Source organism: Onychostruthus taczanowskii, unplaced genomic scaffold (genome assembly GCF_017590055.1).
Source record: "Onychostruthus taczanowskii isolate IOZ18803 unplaced genomic scaffold, ASM1759005v1 scaffold1, whole genome shotgun sequence".
NCBI lineage: Eukaryota > Metazoa > Chordata > Aves > Passeriformes > Passeridae > Onychostruthus > Onychostruthus taczanowskii.
In genome coordinates this window covers 11,799,423-11,809,161 of record NW_024496525.1, presented here as the reverse complement: position 1 = coordinate 11,809,161, position 9,739 = coordinate 11,799,423, and positions in this window count along the sequence as shown.

Genomic DNA, 9,739 nt, shown 5'->3' with positions numbered 1-9,739 from the left:
GAGAAGGCTCTGGGGAGACCCTGCAGCTGCCTCCTGGCCTTAAAGGAGGCGTATAAGACTTCCCAAGGCTTATAGTGATAGGACAAGGAGCAAAAATTTTAAACTGAAAGAGAATACCTTTAGATTGGACATAAAGAAGAAATATTGCACAAATAAGAATAAATATTTCACAAATAAGAGTGGCGAGGCACTGGAACAGGTTGTCCAGAAGCTGTGGATGCCCCATTCCTGAAGTGTTCAAGGCCAGGTTGAATGGGCTTTAAGCAACTTGGTGTAGTGAAAGACGTCCCTATCTACAGCAAGGGGTTAGACCAGGTAATGTGGGTTTGGTCCCTGCCAAACCAAATCACTCTATTCTGTGATTCTGCATCATAAAAGAGCATGCAAATGACACAGCAAAATGTAAGAGATTCATCATAAATGTCTGTTAACAAAACACAAGGACGTGGATGAGGCTGGTTACGTTGTCCCCATTGGGACAGAGGATTTCTAGTCACAAGACTTTTGACTTAGCCACCTGCATTTACAGCTCAATCTGGACTCTCTTAGTTAAATCTTAAACTCTTTATCAAAAGCACATAAAGACAGATTGCAGATTTTTTCTATTTTTTGTAATTTATTATTTTTAAGGTATCTGCCATATCCCAGGAATTACAGAGGAACAGCAGATGTCTTCTGTGCTTTCCTTTTTCCATTAAAAAAGGGACGGCTCACCAACCCCCACCTTTTTAAACACTGATAATTTATTTGACCATCTTTGCGAGTGAAATTGCAACACTGAAGACAAAATAAGTCATTCACTGAGATAAAGCTTATAAGAGGTTAATTTTTTTTCATACAGATGCATTTTCCTAAGAGCTTTGCTTATTTTCTTTTGTTCATGCAGACTGAAGTTAAATAATTATTTGCACGTGCAGCATTAATTTCTTAGAAAAACATGACTGCCAGCTCACTCATCTTTTTTCAGCTGTCCTTTTACCCAGACTCCATCTGTGTACAAAGGATCTGACTCTTTGCAGGAAGAACAGAAGAGGGCAGAACAAACAAAATATCAAAGATGTAAATTAGTAAAGTTTTAAAAAGGCTGCAGTAACTTAAATTGCCTTTCTGCTCTGGGTGTTAAGCCCTCTCTCCCAGTCCTACTGGGAATTCAAGTAGAAATCATCTGTGGTGAGGAAACTCCAAACAACTGCTGTGTATATAAAATGTAATTGTTTACTCATGAATGTTGTATACATTAATGAAAGAGAAGTTGGCAGCATTTACTAGCCTAAGGATAATTTTTGCAGGCCCTGGTGTCTGTGAAGAACTGTTCTTAAGATTCCTAGAAATGTCCTTTTCTGATACCTAGAAACAAATGTCTGTAGAACAATCACTAGTTCTTAGCTTAGCAACATTAGAAATCAAATTATTCTCATTGCCAGTGGTATAAATAACATCTGACCTACTTTACAACACACGAGCCAAATTGTAACACTACAGAACAAAATTTATTTCCATTTAAGCTGAAATGCTCAAGCAAACAGCTCAGTTAGTGTTGCTTGTTGCTTTAGTAGCATACAGTCACATATTAACCTCCCTGAAAGGGAGCCAAGTCTTGTGGTTAAAACAGGATTGGGACAGCCTAGAGCTGAAGGCTTGGAAACAATATATGACCACAGGGAAGTCACTTAGGCTTCTAGATGTCCATGCCCTAGCTATAAAAACTGCATAATAATTGCCATGTGCATCTCATAAAGCTATTCAGAAATATTAGTCATCATTTAATAACTGCAGATGACCTGAATATATATATTTTTCTTTTTAAAAGCATCTATTTAATTTTAAAGTGTATCCAGCCTTAGCAGCCTGCTCATGAAACCTCTGGTCTGGTCTGAAGCAAGTACACAAGCAGCTGAATTCTGCATGTGTCTGGTAACAAGGTAGTATACCAGACCCACAGCTGGTGTAGATTTTTGTAGCTTTCTTGATTTTAATGAAGCTGTTGCAATGAATACCAGCTGAGAATCTTCTTGTGTAGTTCTAGAAGTTACCAGAAAGTATAATCCAAAAATACTAAATTCAATCCTAGCCCAGTTATAACAAAACAGGTGAATTAATTCAACATGTTTTTGTAGAAAACACTGCAAACACACGGAGTCAATTATATGGTTTTATGATGCCAAAATAAAAATAGGCAGGGTTTGTAGGAAATCATGTTGCAACATTGTAGCAACAATGCAAGACCTCCTAGGAGTGGAAAGTGGAAAAATAATTAAAAAATTATTTTAAATCTAAACTGATTTCAGCTATTCACTTATGCCTTCTTCCCACATCTCGGTTGTGGATGTCTTCTTGTAACCTGACCACACTTATTTTCACAATCCTGTCCCACTTCAGCAAGGCATTGGGATTTACTTGCTGCCCTTGCCTCATCTTGTGTGCTTCGAAGCTGTAGGTAGATCTGTGCTGGGATCTTGATGACCTGTTAATCGAGGTGCTGTGATACACACCACCCTGGTAACTATTCTCCAGCTGGTTTTTCTTTCTGATGCTTCCACACTCAGATGTTATTCATTCTCCCTGCAATCTAATATTAACATTTGTGACAGTTTTCTACATGCTAAGAATATGCAGAATATTCAGGATGTGCATGCTTTGGTATACATATTATCCTTGTTTTACTTATCTAGATATGGTTACATTTAACAGATAATAAACCAGGAGCATATTGAAACAATCTGAATGATTGTTATCTAGCTTGGCACTTGAGAGGTTTTACAGAATTAGCTGTAGTGATAGCTATAGTGTTACATGCAAAATCCTTTTAAAGTTTTTTTTTTTCCAAAGAAAATGAAATGTAAAAAATAAACTAAGAAAGAATTGCTAAACTTGCCTTAAATAAAAATTGTGCAATCGAATAGTTTCACTGGCTAGTGCTGGATGTCAAGGTCCTGAAATGCTCAGTGTTCCTTCATTTGTGAAAGAAAATTTTACACAAGAACATAAGTTGTGTAATCCTTTTATGTTATTATTCTAAATGCATATTGCTCCACTTCTTGCAGAAGACACACTATCTAGAGTAGGTATTAACATCTCAGTCTCAATTTTAACACAAAATGAGTGATTAGTCTTTTTGTGGGTATATGCTGTAGTCTATTGATATGGAAAGCCAGATCTCATTCAAATAAATTTCTGTTCCCATTAATTTTTAGGAAGCATAAGATTTTGCCTTGAAATATTGTGAAGATGCCTCTGCAAGCTGACAGTTGGCAATTCAATTACATGAGTTGCAGGGACAGTCTGTGAGTTAACGGCAACACATTATCATTAATCTGCTCTTGTCTGCTTTTGTAAGGTGTTCCCTACTTTAAACACAAGCTGTATATGCAATGTGTTACAGCGATTCCCCTGGTGTTATTTTTATTGTGTTACAGGCTAAATAGACACATAACACAGTATATAACTTGCTAATGTGTCAATTAATGCCACCTCGGGGCTGCAATAAATTGCAAAGGCTTTTAAAACTGTGAATATGCATTTAATGTTAGTCTTAGGTTTCTTCCTTTTTCTCTTGCCCTATTTTCTGCCTTTTTTTTTTCCCTAAATAGTCCATCTTAAAGCCCTCTGGTGCATAACAATGAATTGCCTTGAGGGAAGATAGTTGTTTAATGAATCTCAAAAATATGTATTCTACACATGCAAGTATCATATTTTATTTGATTAAGCACTGTGTGTCAAGAGCTCCATAAATTCTCTCTGTATGCTCAAAACAGAAAACAAAAAATTTCATTTGCAATGAAATTTTTGAGAAGAGTAAAAGTTATTCAGCCAGACTTATAAAAACATAGGAAAAAGAAAGAAAAATTTCCAAAGAATATGATGAAATTTTAAAGACAACACATTCTACTCATTTAATTCTATGAGATGTAAGAATAATTACATTTCAGTGCCTTTAAGAATCACTTTCATTAACTTTTTGGCTTTGTCTAGCAATATATTATGCTTTATTTAGCAGTATATTTCACAATAATTTTCTTATCTGGTATAATGTACTTGAAACTTTTACACAAACCAGTGTATCTACATGTTCATTTGTTGAGTGAAAAACCCACAAATTGCTGGCTCACAGCTCTTAATCTCTTCAATCCCTTAAGAATCCCTGCTTTGAAATTAGTTGCAGGCTCTATCAATTTTATCTGTTTAAATGGACAAACCTAATTACTACAGAAGAGCAATTGATTTTTAAATTACCACTGATTGCACAGTGGGTATTTCAGTGGGAAGACAGGTACATTCAGGCTCTCAAATGGAATCAATGTATTAATTAATCTACAGATTGACATACTCCATAGAAAGTTCCCCTTCTCTTCACCTCCTTCCTGTAGATTCATTTGTTTCAATTTAAAAGAAATTTCTGATTATATAGAAGTGAAAAATTAATATGCAATATAAAATTGCACATGCTGTGTCTAATATGTGAGTTTTGAGTTTCTCACTTCACACATCCTATGCCATTTGCTAGCTTAGGTGGACACTGAGTGAAAAAGTATTCCTTACATCACTGAAACATTAAATTGTGGAATATAATTCCAAAGTATACGCATGCATGCAGGAGCTAAAAATGACCTTTCATTAAATGGAAATGAATTCCTTTCATGGAATTAGTAAAATTAACATAAACAAAAACAGATACGGAGAAAACAAAACGTTCTCAGTACTGTGTCCACTGCTGGCCTTCCCAGTAGAAGGTAAAGCTGGAAATACTGGAATGAGTCCAGCAAAAAGGCACTAAGATGATTAAGTATCATCTGCTCTGTGAGAAGGAGCTTGAAGAGCTGTGACTGTTTAGCCTCAGAAAGAGAAGACTTAACAGGGATCTTATCAATGTGTTTAAATACATTTTGAAGTGGGAGGCAGGAAGGGAAGAAGCTGGAGCTCCTCTCAGTGGTTGCCACTGCAAGGGCAGGAGGTGCAGACTGAAATCCAGGAAATTTCACCTAAACATGAGGAAAAAATCCTCAACATTTTTGCTTTGAAAATGGTAAAACACTGGAAGGGGTAGGTGTTGTGAGGTCTCCATCACTGGAGATATTAGGGACAAAATTAAATGTAGCTGGAGCTGATGGAGGTTTGAAAGACAAAAGGATCTAACATTTAAACTGGCTTATAGGTGTGTAGACCATAGCTTAGTTAAGGAGAAATAAATGAGCTAGGAACACAATAGTCAACATTACTGCTGGACAGATCACTTTCTGTGTCATTCCCTCAGAAAAAAAGTGTCAGTAAGAATATTCAGAACCAGTTCTCCCCAGATTTGGTAAACAATAGTGAATGATTACTAAATAAAATAGAGCTGATTCTATTTTAGAACTGATTTACATTAGATTTTTGAAGTGGTATGTGCACTAAAGAATAGCTGGTCATAAAAACAACCTTTTAAGTGATGCCATACAGATAACATTTTGATTAGCTGATAGTTTAACAGAAGTTAGTCTTCAAGTTTATTGATTTCAAAAGAAAGGCTGAATTTCATGAATTTAGAATTAATTAAACCAAATAGTGGTCAGCAAGGAAAGCTAAACATCAGTGATGCAAATTATAGTGGTGAAATAAGATTTACTGAAAATCAAGCATTATAAATCTTAAAAAAATAGATAAGAAAAGGCTCTTCATCCACATAAATTTAAAAGAACATTACGTAATGTTCCTGTTCTCTGAAGATAAAGGAACAATGGAGGATAAACCATGCATGCATGGTTCAAAATGCACTGAATATTCAAAATGGATATTTTACTTCAGTTTTCAATATGGATCACTAGGCAGGTGAAAAGAGAAGGAAACTGAGAATCCTAAGCAGCAGCAAAACTTGTAAGGCTTGAAGTGAAACAATTAGGAAAGGTGTATGTTTATTTTTCCAGAAATATAACAGCAGTTGATCATGAAACACTTGACCACCTGTGGCACCAGGAAATTGGATTTGATGAGCTACGAAGTCCTTTCTATTCTTAAACTCCAGTGCCCCTGTATTGACTTGCTCAAAAACTCCTGTCTGTCAATACAATTAATTTTATCTACACTGCAGAGAATCTTAACAAATCAAATTGTCAAATTATCAAATTATTTGATAACTCAATAAATATGTTCAAATTTAATATATGTGCTTAATGTCAACTAAAGTCATATTGCAGGAAGGATACAATTAGCTTGGAGAAAATATACTTTTGGCTTCTAAGGTTAGATATTTACTTGCATAAGATCTGTAGGATTGGCTATTAAGGTAAAAAGTATTTTCTGCCTCACAGTGCTTTACCTTTCCAACTTCAGCTTTAAATGACCTTAACAAGAGTAACAAAAAGAAGAAAATAGAAAATTGGTAAATTCTACACACCCGACAAGCCCTCTAGTTATTAAAATACATTATGGATACTCATGTCAGCCTACACATTTACTTGTGTGTCCTTGACTACTCCAGAACTGTCATGAGAGTGTAACACCTTTAACTGCCAGCCTACATCTGCCTACTTCCACTTTGCATTGGAGAGAGAGGAAATGCTGATTTTTCAGGGTCCCATCCCTTACTTCCACAGATTGTCTACCTTTTACCATAAGTTATGGACATTGTCAGCTATTTGTACTTTAAGTACTCTTCAGGTCCCTTACGTGACAAAATATTTCTTGGATGTCTGGTCAATCCTAAGAGCTCCACATGATCCTCTTAAAATCTGGAAGATTTTAAGATTTTTGTGTTTCCATTTAGAACATTAAACTGAACTTCTGTTCACCATTGTTGTCTATCCTTGCCCTAGTGAGTATGCTGGGGCTTTTCTAGGAAAAAGTCCAAACTACTTTGTTTGCTTGACATCATCTGATATCACTATGCAGACTGATGGCATAAGTAAGCTGCCGGGCTTTTTCGTAACTTTCCATTAAAATTCTTGTTTCAGTATGTCAAAAGCTGAAGGTGCTTCACTATGTAGGGTTTGTCTTTGATCCAGCAAAAGCATGCCACAATTTTACCATCCTATAATGAATTCTGAGTTTACATGGTACGTGGGGTTTTTTTCTACACATTTTCCACTCATCTTTTGTATAGTAACAACTTAAAAACATTAAAAAGATGAGACTTCATAACCTGTAGAAGGTCCACCAATGAATAGCTAAAGTAAACAATCCCAGCACCTAAAAGTCACCTGGCAGAGATGAGTACAATATATAGAAAGGCTAGAAACCAAAGCACCAGTCCAAAGAGAAGGTTTCATTTCTGTTACTGAATGCTGACAACTGGAGTGAAAGGAAAATGGTTCCATGTATCCCATTTCTTGCCTTAGCTCCTTTTGGAAACCCAATGACCGCAGAACCTCTTATGTTTTACTCAGGTTCATGAGTTAGAGAAAAAGATACTCACTCAGTAGTCACAAACATCTTAATTTCAAGATGAATGATTGGTTGACTAAGAATGCTGTAATTACCTTCTAATCAGCAATAGTCAATGTTGGCCAATTCATAATGCTTTACTGCTCTTCACAGTCCTGCACCATCCTATGTTTTTATCTGAGTGTACCGTAGGATTCCCTTCAGTTCCACTCAATATTTGCTGAGCCATGTCTTCATTCATATCTTCAGAATCTTTGTTTTAATGTTCCAGCACAACTTCAGATATTTGTTCAGGAGTCTATCTGTATTAATCACCATAAGGAATAACAGATCTCTAGGCCACCTGCCAGTACCTAGGAGAAAAAAAAACAACAAAAGAAAAATGATAGAATGAAAGAAGAGAAGTTATAGAAGCTATTTAGTTTCACTCCTGGTCTGAAATTATATCATTTTCTGATAGGGGTCCAACAGTACATGACATCATAAATCCAGCAATACATGCAGTAACAGTAGAACACTGTGATGTATGACCATGGCATTCAGCACTGTTTTTAAAACACTGCAGTGTAGGGTAATCACAGAAATGCAAAGGAAAGATGTTTAGGTGCATATGTCCACACATACAGCATGATGAGACCTGGTGTTGAAAATCATTTAACCCTCAGAAAAAACCTGGCAAATTTTAAAGGTATATGTAACCCTGGAAGAGCATGAAACTAAAAAACTTAGGGTACTGTTTTGATGCACTCAAGTAAAGCATAGGACACATTTCTAAACTCTCTCACAGAATGAAATGTTCTCTCCAGCCTGGGTATTGTAACTTCTTATTGTATTCACTTCTAGTACTGAGAGGGGAAAGATGTATAAGAAAATATATACTGCAACACAACTTGCTGGATTGCTTCAGCATCTGTGAGCAGCATTTATTAAAAAAATACAGCACTGAAATCTGTGTAATGTATTTTATTCTTAAAGCTTATAAAATGCATACAACAAACAGCATAAATTGATCCTGATTTATTTTGCTTACATGCTGTCATCATCTATTTTCCTGTTGAACAGCCAACTTGTGACAATACACTTAATGAATGAGATAAAATAGTTTTTAAATTTCATTATACTCTTTGCACTTGAAGTGCGAAGGTTGTGTTGGCACTTCCATTATGAGCTCCTGTTTTGGCAGGGTTTATGTTGTCACCATAAAAATGTGTTTCTAACTTAGTCTGGCTACCTAAGACTGCTGTCTGAGGAACAAATAGATTAAGCATAATTAAAAATATATTTTTATGTGCACTTCCATACTTTGGAACATAGTTAATAAAGATTTTTAGTATCATGATCAAAGGCTGACTACTGCTCCTTTCTTTACAACCTTATATCTTTTTTTATCTCTGCATCTCCTTCCTTACTTAGCTGATAGAACTTTTCAGGTATCATCTCCAAGAGGATTCCAGTTATGTACTAGAAAGAAAAAATAAACAAAAAGAAACTTTGTATGTTTCTAAATATTCCCAGATATGTAACCAGAAATTCCTTTCAAAAAGGGAGAGGTTAAGTGTTGTGTTAGTTTTCATGCTGAGGATTATGAAATTATAGTGATACCATCAAGAAATATTTTTGTATAAATTTAATACATTTTTAATGTATTATAAAGTCACCAAAATTTGTGCAAAGCTTACATTAGTGGAACTAGTCAAGAACTGCCTGAAGGAACCACCTTTTTATTAGAAAATACTCATTCACTAAACTATTTTTTGACCCACCTATCAGTTTTAACACAACCTTTTTTGGTGAAGTTATCTCATGTCAAGAATGTGTTTTTCCTGACTGAAATTGGAAAGTGAGACTGCCCCTCTTCCTGAACAAACAAATAGCTAAGACATTCATAGGGGATGTGTAAAATCCCACTTCACTGCTGTGCTCAGCAACTGGCAAAACTGGAATTTAAACCCATGTGTCTGTATGTGATGTGTGCCTGAGGCATGAAGCTGCTGATTGTTGCTGTTTTGCTAGTTAAAAGAAAACAGCTCAGAGTTAACCTAGCTTGCTGTTGAAGCTGAGATATCCTGAGATCTCCCCAGCTCTGTGCATGTAGCAGCTGTTGTCAGTGTAAATTAAAGTACTGTATGTAGTCCCATAAAATATTGTGCCATGTTGACACAGGTACAAGTGATCCCACATTACATGAAGTAGCAGAAAGACTGCCTCTGGAAGGGATTGGACTTGCTTCCATTGTGCACTGCATACAGTCAGATCTAAAAGCCAGAGATTTAATGCCATTGAGTGGATATATTAATATTTTTTAAAAACCCTAAAATTTAAATGCCAGTGTATGTGAATGGTTCAAAGTACACATTCACAGTCTTGCAATGTCAGAATATAT